This window comes from Lacerta agilis, chromosome 7 (genome assembly GCF_009819535.1).
Source record: "Lacerta agilis isolate rLacAgi1 chromosome 7, rLacAgi1.pri, whole genome shotgun sequence".
In the NCBI taxonomy this organism is placed as follows: domain Eukaryota; kingdom Metazoa; phylum Chordata; class Lepidosauria; order Squamata; family Lacertidae; genus Lacerta; species Lacerta agilis.
The window spans coordinates 54,584,314-54,599,475 of record NC_046318.1 but is presented as its reverse complement, the minus strand read 5'-3'; the positions used below and the strand labels follow the sequence as shown (position 1 = coordinate 54,599,475).

General features: G+C 38.3%; 1 protein-coding gene across 12 annotated transcripts in view; it reads left to right on the top strand.

Annotated features, from left to right (window-relative positions):
• NCOA2 (nuclear receptor coactivator 2) overlaps positions 1-15,162 on the top strand; it is a 131,107-nt gene that overhangs the window by 42,166 nt on the left and 73,779 nt on the right. The window lies entirely within an intron of this gene.

Here is a 15,162-nt window from a genome sequence, read left to right as displayed (position 1 = left end):
CAGATTGCAAGCTATTGCTACATAGTCCACCCACACAAGGCTGTTGGTATCGGAATTATTACAGGACAGGTTTTGACGCCCAGCCTACCTCTGGTCCCAGTAGACCTAACAAGTGAAAATGATATTCTGATTTTACTTTCCTTAACATAAATAAAACACAGTCTGCATAATTGAATACATAATCCTAGGGTGTATTGGTAGCCCTCTCTCTATTCTTGTGATAATAAGCAATATAAATGCATATACTAGATAATTCTATGTGTGTTCATTTCTTTGTCCCTTTAAAGATGGAGCAGAGAATAAGTGTTGCTAAGGCAGAGGGGAAGAATTTGGGCTGGCTGAGACACTGGCTAGTGTTGATGCTTAAACTATGCTGCCAAATTCTGAGGTTGCCAACTGCCATGACACCCCACCCCCCCCTCGCAATGCTGGTGTAGAGTACTTGCCCTACTTTAGAAGATAGTGAACAATATCATGTGACTTAAAATCACTGGCTATTATATATTACATTATTAATATCTGAACAAACCATACTAATTACTATTTGACCTGAATTAGGAACTCTCTAGCTGTTTCTTTAGCTCTTTTCTATCACACGGAGATTGCACTGAGCCCATCAAATGCAAAGAGAGTGTTGAGAGCATTTTTACTTTGTGGGGTTTTGCTGGCTTACATTTGAAGATTGTGATGATGAACATATAGGTACCATGAACTCTACAAAAGCAAAGAGACATAAAACTGAGGAAGATCTGAAAGCTGACATTTCAGCCTCCTCTTGCAGCATGGGTCTTGTGTACTTCAGAATACAGTGGACGCTCGGGTTGCGAACGCGATCCATGCGGGAGGCGTGTTCGCAACCTGCGCCACTGCTCTGTGCACATGCATGATGCAATTCAGCGCTTCTCTGCATGCATAAAGTGTGATTTAGTGCTTCTGCACATGTGCGAGCGCCGAAACCCGAAAGTAACCCATTCTGTTAGTTCCGGGTTCGGTGCGGTGCGCAACCAGAAATCGCACAACCTAAAGCGGCCGTAACCTGATGTATGACTGTATTTATATAGTATGAGCATTCCTAAATGTTTGAATCCATATGCATTCCTTTCCTGTGCGACGTGTTCTATTTATATATATATATATTTTGCAGTAATACAGTTCCTTTTAATTTGTAAATTTTACTTGGATCAGCATGCAATATGGTAATGCTGAGATATACAATGTGTGCATTAGTACTCTTTTCTAGGTTGTGTACTTCAGTAGTTCAGTTTTTTCCTTTAGAATATATTCTGGAGAGGTCTTTAAGGAGTTGTTCCAAAACAATACTAATATTAGTTTATCAATCCATTGTGGTACAAATGATTCTTAGAATTCATTCAGATATCATGTGAACAGCACTCTCTCTAACTGGGATTTCCAACAACTGATATTCAGAGGTATGCTGGCCCTGACATCAGTGGTTTTGTGGCAGTGCTCTACATGACCCATTTAATTGTGAATGTTTGCCTGGATGAGCACATAGATGAACTTGGGGGCACTGACAAAAGAAGATTACTCAAGTATTCCATGACCATTTAGGAACTTTATGCACAGTCAGTAGATTGTCTGGTAGAGTGGCACACCAATTACTTGGGGTTCCTGTACTGTGTGCCACAGATACATATGAGATCATGGGAGATAACTTGGATTGAGTAATTATCTGCAAGGAGAATGCATGTAGTTGCTCACATTGTCATGATCATTAATACATCCACAGAACTTACTAGTGAGAGTGATGTTCACTACCACCTGTGATATTCTGTGGAGATAGTTGATTTGTTTTAAAACAGTTGTAGTCCCTTTGTCATTTGGATTCTTATGACATTTATTTGTGCCATTGGCTGTTGCAGACAGGAGTGGGGAAAGGTGCAGTGTAATAATGTCAGGATGTATGTAGGTTTTTGGCACAGTCCTGTGTTTTATACTCAACACTTAGTTTTACCCTCTGGTTCATAAACATGGTGTATTCCTGGGCCATCATTGGTTTAGAAAACAAAAGATTCATCATACCCAAATGAAGTTGGCTTGTTGGTGGCTGTTTGCATTGAAGACGGGTCTGCAGTGAGCAGGGATTCCCCCCCCCCCGCCTGCCCGCCCCTTAGGATAATAATAATAATAATAATAATAATAATAATAATTATTATTATTATTATTATTATTTATACCCCGCCCATCTGGCCGGGTCTCCCCAGCCAGGATCATTTACCTGGACACAATATTGCCATTCCAAAGACCTTTCAGATTGTGAGAATGTAACTGAGTTAATAATTGTTTTTAAAGAAAGCATAGCAAGTATCTTTTTACAAAGATCTGTTCTAAACTCTACCTGACATAGACACATGTTTAACATTTAACAAACTGATAGAAGCACAATTGTAAGTTTTAAAATATTTTTATATTTTGAATTGTGTTTAGACGACATTTCCCTCATGCAGCTTCAGGCCCAGCATCCGCACAAAACCCCCTTGGGCAGGTCCTGGGACCCCCAAAGTCCGAGCTGGACCCATTCTGTAGTGTAATTTGGGCCCCATGCACTGGGTGGCTGGATCTGATCCACCCTTTAAATTTGCTATAATGCTCTCAAAGTAGCATAACACTGGAGTATTGTAGAAAATGGATCAGATGCCCATTGCTGATTGCCATTAGTCTCCTGCCAGCGGTTAAGGCTTCAGGGACCCACCTGTACAGAAGGGGAGATCGTGAGAGGAACTTTGAGTGACAGGGTTTATTTTTCTTTGAATTGCTCTGCTCAACTATATACACCACTAAAGAGCAAACATATGGAGCTACTTAAGCTCCTATTATGTTAAGGGGAGAGGATGACAAGTACTGGTAGTTACTGCGTTCTTCCACCCAGTTCACTCTCTTGGAATGTAAATTCAGTCCAGTGATTGGACATGGAATTACAACATAAAAAGACAACTACTACTAACTCACAATGTATGTATTCTTAAACTGTGTGGGAGTTTTCTGCATAACCATCCGACTGTTAACAACAACAAAAATGCTTTGAGAGTTGGTAAAATATTAAACATAGTAACACACACACCCTGGCTTGGTTATGATATGAGCAGTACTGTAAACTTATGACTTGATATTAGCAAATGGAACTATATAAAATACCTACAGATGACATGATTTAACATACCACCAGCCTCTCACCCTTTCAAAACTATTATGATTATATTACACCATGTGCTCAGAAGACGTCAGTAATACAGCATGCATTTTCAAGTAGGTTGTTCTAATTTTTGTCTGACCAGTAAGAGGTTTAGCAAACAAACAAGCAAAAAATCTACACTTCTGTAGAATGAATTATTTCCTGGCCACTTTGCCAAGCTAACCTTTGAACAGAAGATCATTCTGAACTGAATGAATGGATAACTGACATTTACTGTATATTCCAACTCTGATTCTATGATTTGAAAACATCGATAGTCTTCTCTAATCCTAGTGATTTGCAAGTCCAGGAGTTGTTTTGATTCTCTTTTATCAAGAGATCTGAGAAATTACTGTGCCTTACTTACAGGTGGTTAATAACCTTGCTTTCACCTGCTCATGTAACTGTTGTAGGAGAACTCTTGTGAAAGATCCAGGGTGGTTTCTTTGAGCAATAGGTGTTCTGAAACCAGAAATCAGTACTCGTAGAAGCTGAGCTGTGAATTTCTTCCACTGTTACACTGTTCGCATGAATAGATCCATTGTAGGAGCATGTGTACGTGCAAGATAGCTGCTAAAAATAACACACAACCAATTCTACAGTCAAAATTTTAAGCAAATTATGGATTTCAATTTCAAGTGCATTTTCTTCCAAAAAACTTCCTCTTTTGTAAATGGTATCTGGCATCTAGATATTACTATCATTAATGGCTGCTTCTTGGTGTAATGTTGGGACCATCTGAAAAGACAAAACATGCTAAAGTGTTTGAGTAAGTTAATTATATATTTTGCAAATGTGACAAGTAATGTGCATGTTCAGCATTTTGTCTTCATGTATTTATTAGGGTGTTTGTGCATAGGAGAGCAAATATTGCAATAATTGTCATGCTCCCATGTAAGCTTTTTTCTTTTCTTTTTTTTTTAAAGGGAAGCCCACACATTTTTAATTACCTTGACTGGTCTGGTTATATGTTCTCTTCTGTTTATGACTCAGCTAGTTTCACCTTCACTCTCCCAACTGCATTGTAATCAGAAGTGGTGGGGGGGAATGTATTGACTGTTGGCTAATTACATCTGTGGTTGTAATTTCTACTGGAAGTTCTGTTTTAGCCTCAGAATGGGCCTTATTTCACACACCAAAGGAATTTTTTTATTTTTATTTTTTTAAAAATCATGCTGAAGCCTGTACTAAGATTAATTTAATTCCTGTAAACAACTCTCCTGAGACAAATCACTGCTTTTTCGCCATGTTTGTACCTGTCCTAGAAAGTTGCTGCTGAAAGCTTTCAGGCAGTTGCCTCAAAGGATAGGAACATGAGTACAGTCAAAGTATTATGCATTCTTCTGTACACTAAAAATCTAGAAAAGTGAGGGGAAACAGATGAGATGGAGGCTTAAACAGAAATTACTAATAATGATTTTGCTGACAAACTTCTACATAATAATTTTAAAGATCTTTATTGTTATTTTTCCATAAGAAATATGTTACAGACCTATGCAAATGCTGAATATACAGTGGAGGAGCCCACAAGCAGCACATAAGCACAATAGCACTCTTCCTTGGTTTCTCCAGAAACTGGTATTCACAGGGATACATTTTATAATACTGGTTCTGCTCTTTTCTTCCTTTCTAAGATCAATCTGAAGTCTTGTGAAAGACCCAGTGGAGTTTTGAAATGTGGTATGATAATGAAAATTCTGGTTTTCAGTGAAGATCATATATGGGAACAGCAACTTTGGTTCTTAAGCAGTGCCTGGAAGATCTTGTTGGGGACAGTGTTCATTTCAGGCAAAACAGAAGTGATGTGGTTGGGAAATCCAACTTCAGAAGTAGATACTGTAGTCAGCTGATGATTGCTGATGTGGTTTTCTAAGGTTTTTGCATCTCATGACTACTTCTGAACGCACTGTTAATAAGCTGCAACCAGGCCTGCATTTTATTTTTTCCCTCTGATAATATAATTGTGGCTTCATCTGGAGAGTGGATTTAGTGTCAGTCACCTGCACCTCACAACTCTTCAGTTGACTATTGTAGCATTCTTATTTGAGAAGGTTTTAGAATAGCTGTTGGTGCAGAGTGCAGTAACCTATCTAATTCCATATAGATTTTGTGGATTTTCCTGAGACAGTACCTATATTATTTAAGCATGTTTGTGTATATGTACGTGTGTGTGTGTGTGTGTGTGTGTGTGTGTGTGTGTGTCTGCAATAATAAATCTCTGTTCTCCCCATTTCCAGAGCAAGCCATGGCATATGTTTCTAGGTTACATGCATGCAATACTATGCATGTTTATTCAGAAGTAAACCCCTATTCAACTGAGCTACCATCTAGTAAGTGTGTCAAAGATTAGCCTCAGACTGTAGTCCAAAGGAATACACTTATTCCAAATAGACACAGTAGTAATTACTGCTGAATAAACATACATAGCATTACACTTCTCTAACCTAGCATTCTATTCCATGGCTTGCTCAGTGTTAACATTTCATTGTCAGCTGCTATGAGGAGGCAAATTCCATATTCTTAGTGCAAGGTAGAAAATAAAAAGCATCTGATTTTCCGACTTTTGTAGTAATCCCGGCATGTAGGACTGCATACCTTTTGCTTTCTATCACTCTTGAAAGTTCACAAGAATCAACCTGAAGCTGTCAGTTATCACCTGAGGCCCTACTTTATGCTCCCCCTCCATTGGAGGGTGGCTACATAATAGTGGATCTTTTCATTGGTGGCGCCTCACATGTGGAATGCTCTTCCCTGGGAGGCATGTTTGTTGCCTTCTTTAATAATAATGTAATAATTTACTAGTATTTCCATAAAACATATAGTGAAAGTAATGGAAAATTGCTTATAGCAGTTTTGCATTAAAGGTTGGGCAAATGTTCCTCATGTCTAATGACAGAAAGTCTTGAAAAGCATGTTGAAGTTTCTTGATGCTTATGTTTCTGTTTGTGCTGGTGCTTCATGCTGATATTGCATGTTTACACACTCCATCCATATGATTATCAAAGTCTGAGCTCTTCTGAGAAGTGTTACTTGCTCTGTTCATTACACTTGAATATTTTAGTAGTTCAGTATATATTTCAATAGCTTGACAGCTCTTTATGGAGTCTGTAAGGGGAATTTTGATGAGACAAACGCTCATTTTTCTTTACTAGAAGACCTGACTTACACAAAGGAATACTATCTGAAGAAGTGTGCATGCACACAAAAGCTTATACCCAGAGCAAACTTACCGGTAGTTGGTCTCTAAGCCCCCTCCAAGCCAATAACTCTTCCACACAAAATAATAATAATTATTAATTAATCATATTTATTGATGAAAATGCCACCTGCAACAAACAAATGCTGTTGTATATTTTTTGTTCAAATAAACTTTCCCAGGACAGTTTTATAGTAGAAACAGAAATACAGTAATAGAAAAACAAAACAAAACATATACTATAAAACAACAGCAATAGAATCTAAAGCAGCACATTATGATTATGATTATATTTATATACAATGGAAAACACAAAAGCAGTTCCATAAAACACAGTAAAAAAATTAAGAAACTTTTTTAAAAACAAAACTATATACAACATTATAGCCACAATTACAAAGAAATACATTAGTAAAAACAGAAAATCTATTAATTAATTTTTTTAAAATTAAAAACCAAATATTAAAAAATATCAGTGGGATAAATCTTACAAGTAGCTGTGGGGTGTGCATGTGTTATTATGATTATTTTATCATTATGCTATCTAGTATGTTTCTTGCTAGCAAAGGGAACAATCCATGGACCTTCCAAGCTAGCAGTTCCATCTCCTTTTGTAGTTTGCAAATTATTGTCAACCATGTACAGTATCCTCTGCCAAGCTCTAAAGAGTCAAAGGATTCCTGCAAAAGGATTTCAAATCAAATACAGATCTGAGTTTGAATTGGATTGTTCCTAACAACCAACGCTTCTTCTTTTTTGCAGAAGTAGCCTTGTCATAACTAGAGAGAATTACAACACCAGAAACACTCCCACCCACTCAAAACATAGTAAACAGACCTTCTGAACTTTGGGAAAACAAAGCACAAAGTCCACTACAGACGTGTCTGTGCAAATTTTTGTTAACTATTTAGTTGCTTTTAAATATAGATCCAGTTACAGGTGGGTAGCCGTGTTGGTCTGCCATAGTCAAAACAAAATAAAATAAAAAATTCTTTCCAGTAGCACCTTAGAGACCAACTAAGTTTGTTCTTGGTATGAGCTTTCATGTGCATGCACACTTCTTCAGATACACTGAGATGGAAGTCACCAAACCCTTAAATACAGTGAGGGAGTGGGGAGGGGTATTACTCAGAAGGGTGGTGGGAATGGGTGATCAGCTGATAGGTGTGGAAAACCTGTTGACTACTCTTAATGGCTGCAATTAGTCTTGCAGGGAAGGCAAGGGGTGAGAACTTAAAACCATGGAGAAACCTGGTCTGAACAAAGACATTGGATTCTTATCTCATTATACATGACAAAGCTATCTTTAGCAATCTCACCCTTGCAAGAGCAAACTTAGTTGGTCTCTAAGGTGCTACTGGAAAGAATTTTTTATTTTATTTTAAATATAGAGTGAGTAATGTTCAAGCAATTGTCTGATGTTAACAGATACTTGAAACTACTTTTTGTTTTAATATATCAAGTGGCTGAATGCAGTTGTTCTTTGACAGAAGCATCTTCTTGCAACTGTTGATTAGTATTGGGGTCTATTTGATGGGACCATGTGAGGACAGAAAAAACCTCCCTGTTGAACACGTTATGTTCACACTCTACAGCTCCTCAATGTCATCTCATTATTGGGCTTGTTTAAAATACTCATGTCACCACCGTAATTTTTTAGGTATCTTTTTACTAGTGTGGGCAGGTACTCCATTGCAACTTACGATAGCCACATTTCTGCACTTCCACTGCTGTGTTACTTAGGTTGCACATGTCAGGCATTCTAAGATTTGTGTGACTAGCAGGTTCAAATGATATATACTTATAAGGTTGAACTTGACATTGGCTCTCTAGTGTAAATTTAATGGCAAAGAACTCCCATGTTACGGAATAAAGGTAAAAAAAAAAGGTTTGTTCCATGTTTTGATAGTGTATGAACATCTTTTGTAGTGCATGTCTTTGCTAGATTTTAAAACTGACTGAAAGACAAGTTTCTAGAATTTTTACCTTCATTTTTAGACTGTAGGTGCAACTCAAACTTGCAGATAAATATTTATTAAATATCCTTTCTGATGTTTACTATTGCAAATAAAATCAAATTCTCAGAAGGGAGAAGAACCTGACTTATCCAAGACTGTAGACTTTTCTAGAAGCTGAATATTTACAGTCAGGTGCAAAGTTTATATTAATTGTAGTCACTTTAAATTGTTAGTTTAAAAATAATTTGCAGATGAACTTAAAAGCCCGCTTCAATATTCTGTGTCAATATAAAACCGTTTCCATTTCATCCATTCGGGCTCATATCTTGTCTGCTAAATTATCCCAAATTTCCTTCATTTCTTTAATCAATTCTTCTTTCCACACAGAGAAAAGTCCACCCCAATTCCAAGCAAACCTTGTCCCTTGCCATGTTTTAAACTACTTAAAATACCCAGGACAGAGTGAAATTAACGCAATTCACTCTGCCTTCCCTGGTTCTCAAAACAGTCAGTTTTACAACAGTATCTTATCACTTTGTCAAGGCCACTTTCCCAGGAAACACTATTTCCTGTACTTTCCCTCCAGCCTGGTTACCCATTACATGTATACAATTTAAAATAAAATCCAAATTTCCAGTTAACATTCAAAATACACAAATATTTACATTAAAAAGAACACACACAGAAACAACAGAATGTCCAGAAAGTGTAAGTAATGACTTATTTTCCCAGGGAAGAGTAGATAGTTCTCACTTGTCCAATTCTCTTGAAATGTCTATGAGGAGTTGCAAACAATTGAAGATCCTTATAGTTTCTCTTTTCAGCAGAATATAGACATATGCAGTCCTTTTGATGTTTCAACCTCTCTGACCTATTTCAAACTTTAAAGTTTCAGTTTATCTCTCCAAGCATTTTTATAAGCACACTAGGCTTCCAAATTTAAGAAGGTGGCGTGGAAGCTCTGAGATGCTGGCACCACCTTCCCAGCGATCTTTGTAGAAATTGTTTCTCCTTTCTAAAAGACACAGGCATATCCAGTCCTTATCAATATTTCAGCTTCTCTAGCCCGTTCCAAACTTTAAAATTCCAATTTATCTATAATAATATATACTTTGAAAACAAACTCCATCTTCTTTAAACCACTCCAGCCAAGGTGTATTCATAATCCACAATTAAGAATCCAGTTGAAGGTAATAAAGAATGAGTTTGTTAATTTTTAGTCTCAACATCACATCAACAGGCAAATATAGCATTTATGCCTGCATGTTTCTAACACAACCAAAGCTCTGTTTTTTGACTGATTGTAGCTGAGTCCAAAGAAGATGGTAACCATGTAAGACTATACTCAAGTCAAGTTACAAAACTCAGGAAGAGATGAAAACCCCACACCCCAAAATAAATAGTGATGTGGTTTTGTGATTATTATTATTTAATCCATTCTCTGCACAGCGCCTCCATCTGTTGCAAGGGGGAGACACAGCCCCGATGCACAGGATTTGGGAGTGGTGGTGGAGGAGGAGGAAGGAGGTTGCTGCTGTGTTGTGGGTTTGGGTGGGGTTTTTTTTTTTGATGGGTTGGGGAGGTGATGAGCTTGTGTCTTTTTAAATGGGAGCATGCAGGGAGCCAAGCCCGGCTGCTGGAGCTGGCCATGGGGTTGAGAATGGAGCTGCCTGTGCTCTGCAGCACCTCCCCAAGGCTGTGGAGCTGAGCCGGGGAGGGAGAGGGACGGGGAACCGCTTTGCAGCAAATGAAGGGATTCTCCGCTCCCAGCTGCAGCGACAGTCAGCGCCTCACTCGCCATCCCGAACACGAGCAGTGCGTGGCACAGCTGTTCCCGGACTCCTGCTTCTGCACCTGAGCCCAGCGCCCCTGATGCTGTGGTGCAAGGCGCCACTAAGCCAAATGGAAAAGATGCCCCTGGGCATTTGGTAAGACTCCAGGTTAACCTTATAATAATCCACATACAAGTTGTAACAAGGCATACGGGCAAGACACATTTCCATTACAAGCAATCCAGTAACTAGCTCAGTTTCTTCGTACATATCCTGCACATATCTAAGAGAAGAATCTGCAGTATGGTTTCAGAAATGCTTTTTTAGCCAGGCATTGACATTGCAGTAATGCAGGATGTTAAACCCTTATGGGAGGAAATGGGTAATCAAGACTTTGTCATACTGGTTTGATGTATGGAACGGAATGGTAAATGAATGAATGAATGAATGGAATAGGATTTGTTTGCTTGCTTACAGAGTACCCTCTAACTATTACATGTCCATGAAGGATAGTTTAGTCAGTAGAGCATGAGAGTCTTTAATCTCAGAGTTGTGGTCTTGAGCAAAAAGATTCTTGCATTGTAGGGGATTGGACAAGATGAACCTTGTAGTCCCTTCCAACTGTACAATTCTATGATTCTATTCTGTATAGAACCATGCTTTGAGAGTATTTTGGTCAGTTCTGACCATGGTATTCACTTGTCTGTGCCAATCATCCTTAAAAATGTAGATTTGGAAGAAACCTCAAAGAGTATCTAGTCCAACCAGTTGTTGCATCTCCTTACACCTTTATCCTTTACACATACACATACAAACTGTGGGTGTCTCAGTGTAGAAATGACACTACCTGGCCCTGGGCTATTTTGGGACGAAGTGCAGCTATAAATAAGATAAATATAATAATACCTGATCTGCACTGTGCTGTTGTTTGATTTAGGTTCTCTTGTAAACTGTGTTAGTTTGTTATCTACCTCCATCTATCGGCACCTGAACTTGGATTATCATGGGCTTCTAGATTATGTTTCCTTAATTACTATATTCCCATAAATGCCTTATTCTATCACTAATAGCAGGCCCCTTCAGAGACAGTGACAGACTATAGTTTGATATGAACTGAAGAAACACTCGGGGGGAGGGGGGGCTTAGACTTGCATGGTTCCATTTCCTCTCTCCTAAATTCACACCCCACAGTTCCAAACTTCTTATCCAGGGGTCAGCAAACTTTTTCAACAGGGGGCCGGTCCACTGTCCCTCAGACCTTGTGGGGGGCCGGACTATATTTTGAAAAAAAATATGAACGAATTCCTATGCCCCACAAATAACCCAGAGATGCATTTTAAATAAAAGCACACATTCTACTCATGTAAAAACACACTGATTCCTGGACCGTCCACGGGCAGGATTTAGAAGGCGATTGGGCCGCATCCGGCCCCCGGGCCTTAGTCCGGGGACCCATGTTTTATCCTTGTTTGTAGCAAACCATACTTTGCCTGTTCGAACAAACTAGGAAGTAAGAATCAGAAGCTGAGCAGACATCAAAGAGGTTTTGTGTCACATGGCTTGGTCACATAAACATGGTTTGACATTGTGACTGAATGGTCCCAGTGTTCTACTTAAGCTGCAGTTTTTGCTTTTGAGCCAAAATTTCTGCTTCTTAGGCTACATCAAATAGAGCGATGGACCCCAGTATCCTATAGTCATTGTCACTGAGCTGATGAAAACCACTGCTACACTAAATATTCACTGTGACCCTAAATATGACATTGCTGGAACTCTAATGGGTGCTATATTCAGGTGGCAACCTCACCAAATGTTGATATGGGTTAGTAATTTTTGTGCATCTGCATTCCCCCAGTCCTATTTGCTGTTATTCTATCAGCTGTGCATTGTTGAAGGTTCTTTATTTTACATTCTACTGCCATTTAGGGCTTTCTTTTCATTTACGGTATTTCTGCTCCCTTTATTTTCCATTGCAATACTGCCAGTATGGCCTTTGCCACTGTATTGTAGTGCCTGCCTTAGATCTATAGCCGCTGTTAACTCAACATCTGTCTGCAGTTCAGTACCACTGTCTAGCCAACATGCTCTCATTTTGTATATGCTCCTTTAATTTTAACTTCCCAAGCGGGTTACTTTGCATTTATCCTTGTGGAAGCTCATTTTATTTTTCACTGCCTTTCTGTTCTTGAATATTAGATCTGCCTCAGCAGTGCTCACTATTCCTCCCATGTTCATATCATCTGCAAATTTAATCAGAGTGCTTGCCACCCTTTTCTCTGGAAAAGAAATTAAAGGGGGGTGGGGGCTCTACAGCAAGTGATCTGCATGGATAAAAGAAATGTGACAGCTAATATTGCTATGCATCCCATCCATTAGACTTTTATTCTTCAGGACTGTAGGGGTATCATGCATGGCACTCTCACCTTTAAATATAAAATATGTACTGTAAATTTTAGTACAACATAAGGGAAAACAATGTTATTTTTATTTTATTGAAGGCATAGGGTGTTTAAGCAGTCTGATGATATGCTCTCCTGCAAGAAGGTATCTTAAACCAGAACTTCAGAAAGCCAAAACATGTCAATACCTAGTAATTTTAAATATTTTCCAGCTCTGAACAAGGTTGGTACCTGAGAATTAAAACAATTTTTCAAACCTGGCCCTAGAGCTGGTGAAGGACTGTATAGTGGATGAGAGTCTAAACTACAATTGGTAATGTTCCATGTTAGGAATCTTGTCTGTGCCGTGGCTGAATATTAAGAGTAATATCATTATTATGACCACTTCATATTTATATTTAGTAAAATTATATAAACTTTCTTTTTTCCTGATAACACGGTTTTGCTGAGATGTAGCTTTACTGCAAAGTTTTCACACTTCTAGTCTGTGGACATAAATAGAATTTCATGTTTTAAAAGATTTACAAAATATTGCATTCAGATATTGGCTATATTATTCTGTATTCTGGCCCATTTTATGCTCAAGCCAAGATTCCTTCACATTGTTTCTTCGAAGTAGTGTGACAACAAAAAAAACTCCTAAAATATGAAATTTGTACAACACTTTCAATACACATGGCTTTCTGATACTACAAGACTTCAAAAATCATCTCTATTTTGGGGGAGTTGTTTACTGAGTAGTTAGAGAGTCTGACTAGGACCTAGGAGACCAGGGTTCAAATCCTTTAAGTTCATGGGGGACCTTGGCCAACTCACGGCATCAGCCTAGCCTACCTCAGGGGGTTGTGGGGATTAAACAAGGAGGCGGAGAACCATGTAACTTGAGAAGAAACTGGAAAAGGTGGGCTATAAATGCAATAATAAAAAATTGAGTAGATGAACCTCCCAAATCCTCACTTTTGTAAGAAAATACATAGTCTTGAATTTGAAGCAAACTGCCTCAGTGATCTGGATTTCAATTGGAAAGTTAGGTATGCAAAACTTTCACCACTGTAGGGGGAGGGGAACTGAAGAAATATCACTGCTAGTGCAGAACCGAAAACATATTTATTGTTTTTACAGTGTGTGTATAGGAGCAAATTTACAAAGGGTTTGTGTATTAAGTGTTACAGGGGGGAAAATAAATATGGTCAAACTTAAATCAAGGCTGGAAATCTAGAGTTCATAAACTAAATAATTACTTATGCCTAATAAACATCATGCGTAATATTTGTTTTCAGTCTGTATTAAGTGTTTATAGTTATGGTGTATGCATTATTGAGAAGACATAGCATCAGAATGCTTTCATTGTGTGTGTGTTTTTCCCAAGGAGATATACAATGTTGGCACTTCACTCTGCAAAATGTTTTAAGTGGGTTTTTAGAAGAGATGCCCTCCTTAATAGCAGTAGAAAGGGGGGGGGAGGTCTATTATCATAACGCTGTGCTAATGTAGGTTCTGAGTCATGTGACTGCAGAAAAGGCTATTATCTCAATGAAAAGGAAACTGCTTTTTAGAGCAGCAGTAGAACAGAAGCCGGAGGAATTTTCGAGTGCTCCACCATACTGGATTGTCTATTTGATCACCAGCTAGAAAAGGATTAGTTGTGGCTAGTTTATCAGCTGTCATTAGAAGCAGATGAGAGAGGAGATAAGCTGCTATGTGCGCACATCCTCACTCAGCATGTGTTTTGGTTTACATCAAGGCAATGTTGGTTTAAGTTAACGCAGAGCAGATATTCTAATATGTTATCTCTGCTCATTGCTGCTTGCTTTAGTAAAACAGCCAGTATGCAGGGTGTGGGTTTTACTTATATTACAGGCTGAAGATAAAGGAAGAACTGATGAGATTTTACATTGAACTGCAGAGTCTGTGGAAGATTGCAAGGTGTGTTTCAGAAGTGCAATGACTTCATATTTGGTATGTTCATGTTTTCTGTGTAATGTGAAAGATGCAGAGCATGACAATTGAGCAACAGCATTCCTTAGCAGATAGAGTGAGGATTTTAAGCATATTCTTACCCCCCCCTTTTTTGAAAGTGACTACTGATAACCTTGCAGTTGCCTTGTAACAGTTTATTCTCATATATATATATATATATATATATATATGCGCATACATACATACATACATAGTGTGTAGTAGAAAATGTAAAACACTAAGAATTTTGTGAAGCACTGCAAAATAATCGAAGCAATATATATGCTCTATTTTCAGGAGGAGGAAGAGCTCAGGGGGGAATGCATTGTTCTTGCAATGCTGTAATTACAATGCAGTATCTAGTGAGGCTTTTAAAAAAAGAAAATTAAAAAGCCTACTAATTACAAATCTAAGGGAAAAGGAAGGTGCACACTCTTGGTTTTTGTGCTTGTTAGCCCAGTGCTTAAAATAGGTCAAATAATATAGTGGTAAACACAATTACACCTGATAACTTCATTTTCTAATACTTAGAGCTTAAGTCTATCTAGTTCTATTTGTACAAGGACATGCACTTAAACTTCATCTTGTGTATTTGTCTGATGTTGCACATTTTGATGCTTTTAGCTATGTTGGCTATTGTTACCTTTCTCTTAACCTTGAAGGGAGAAACACTTAGAATTCTCAG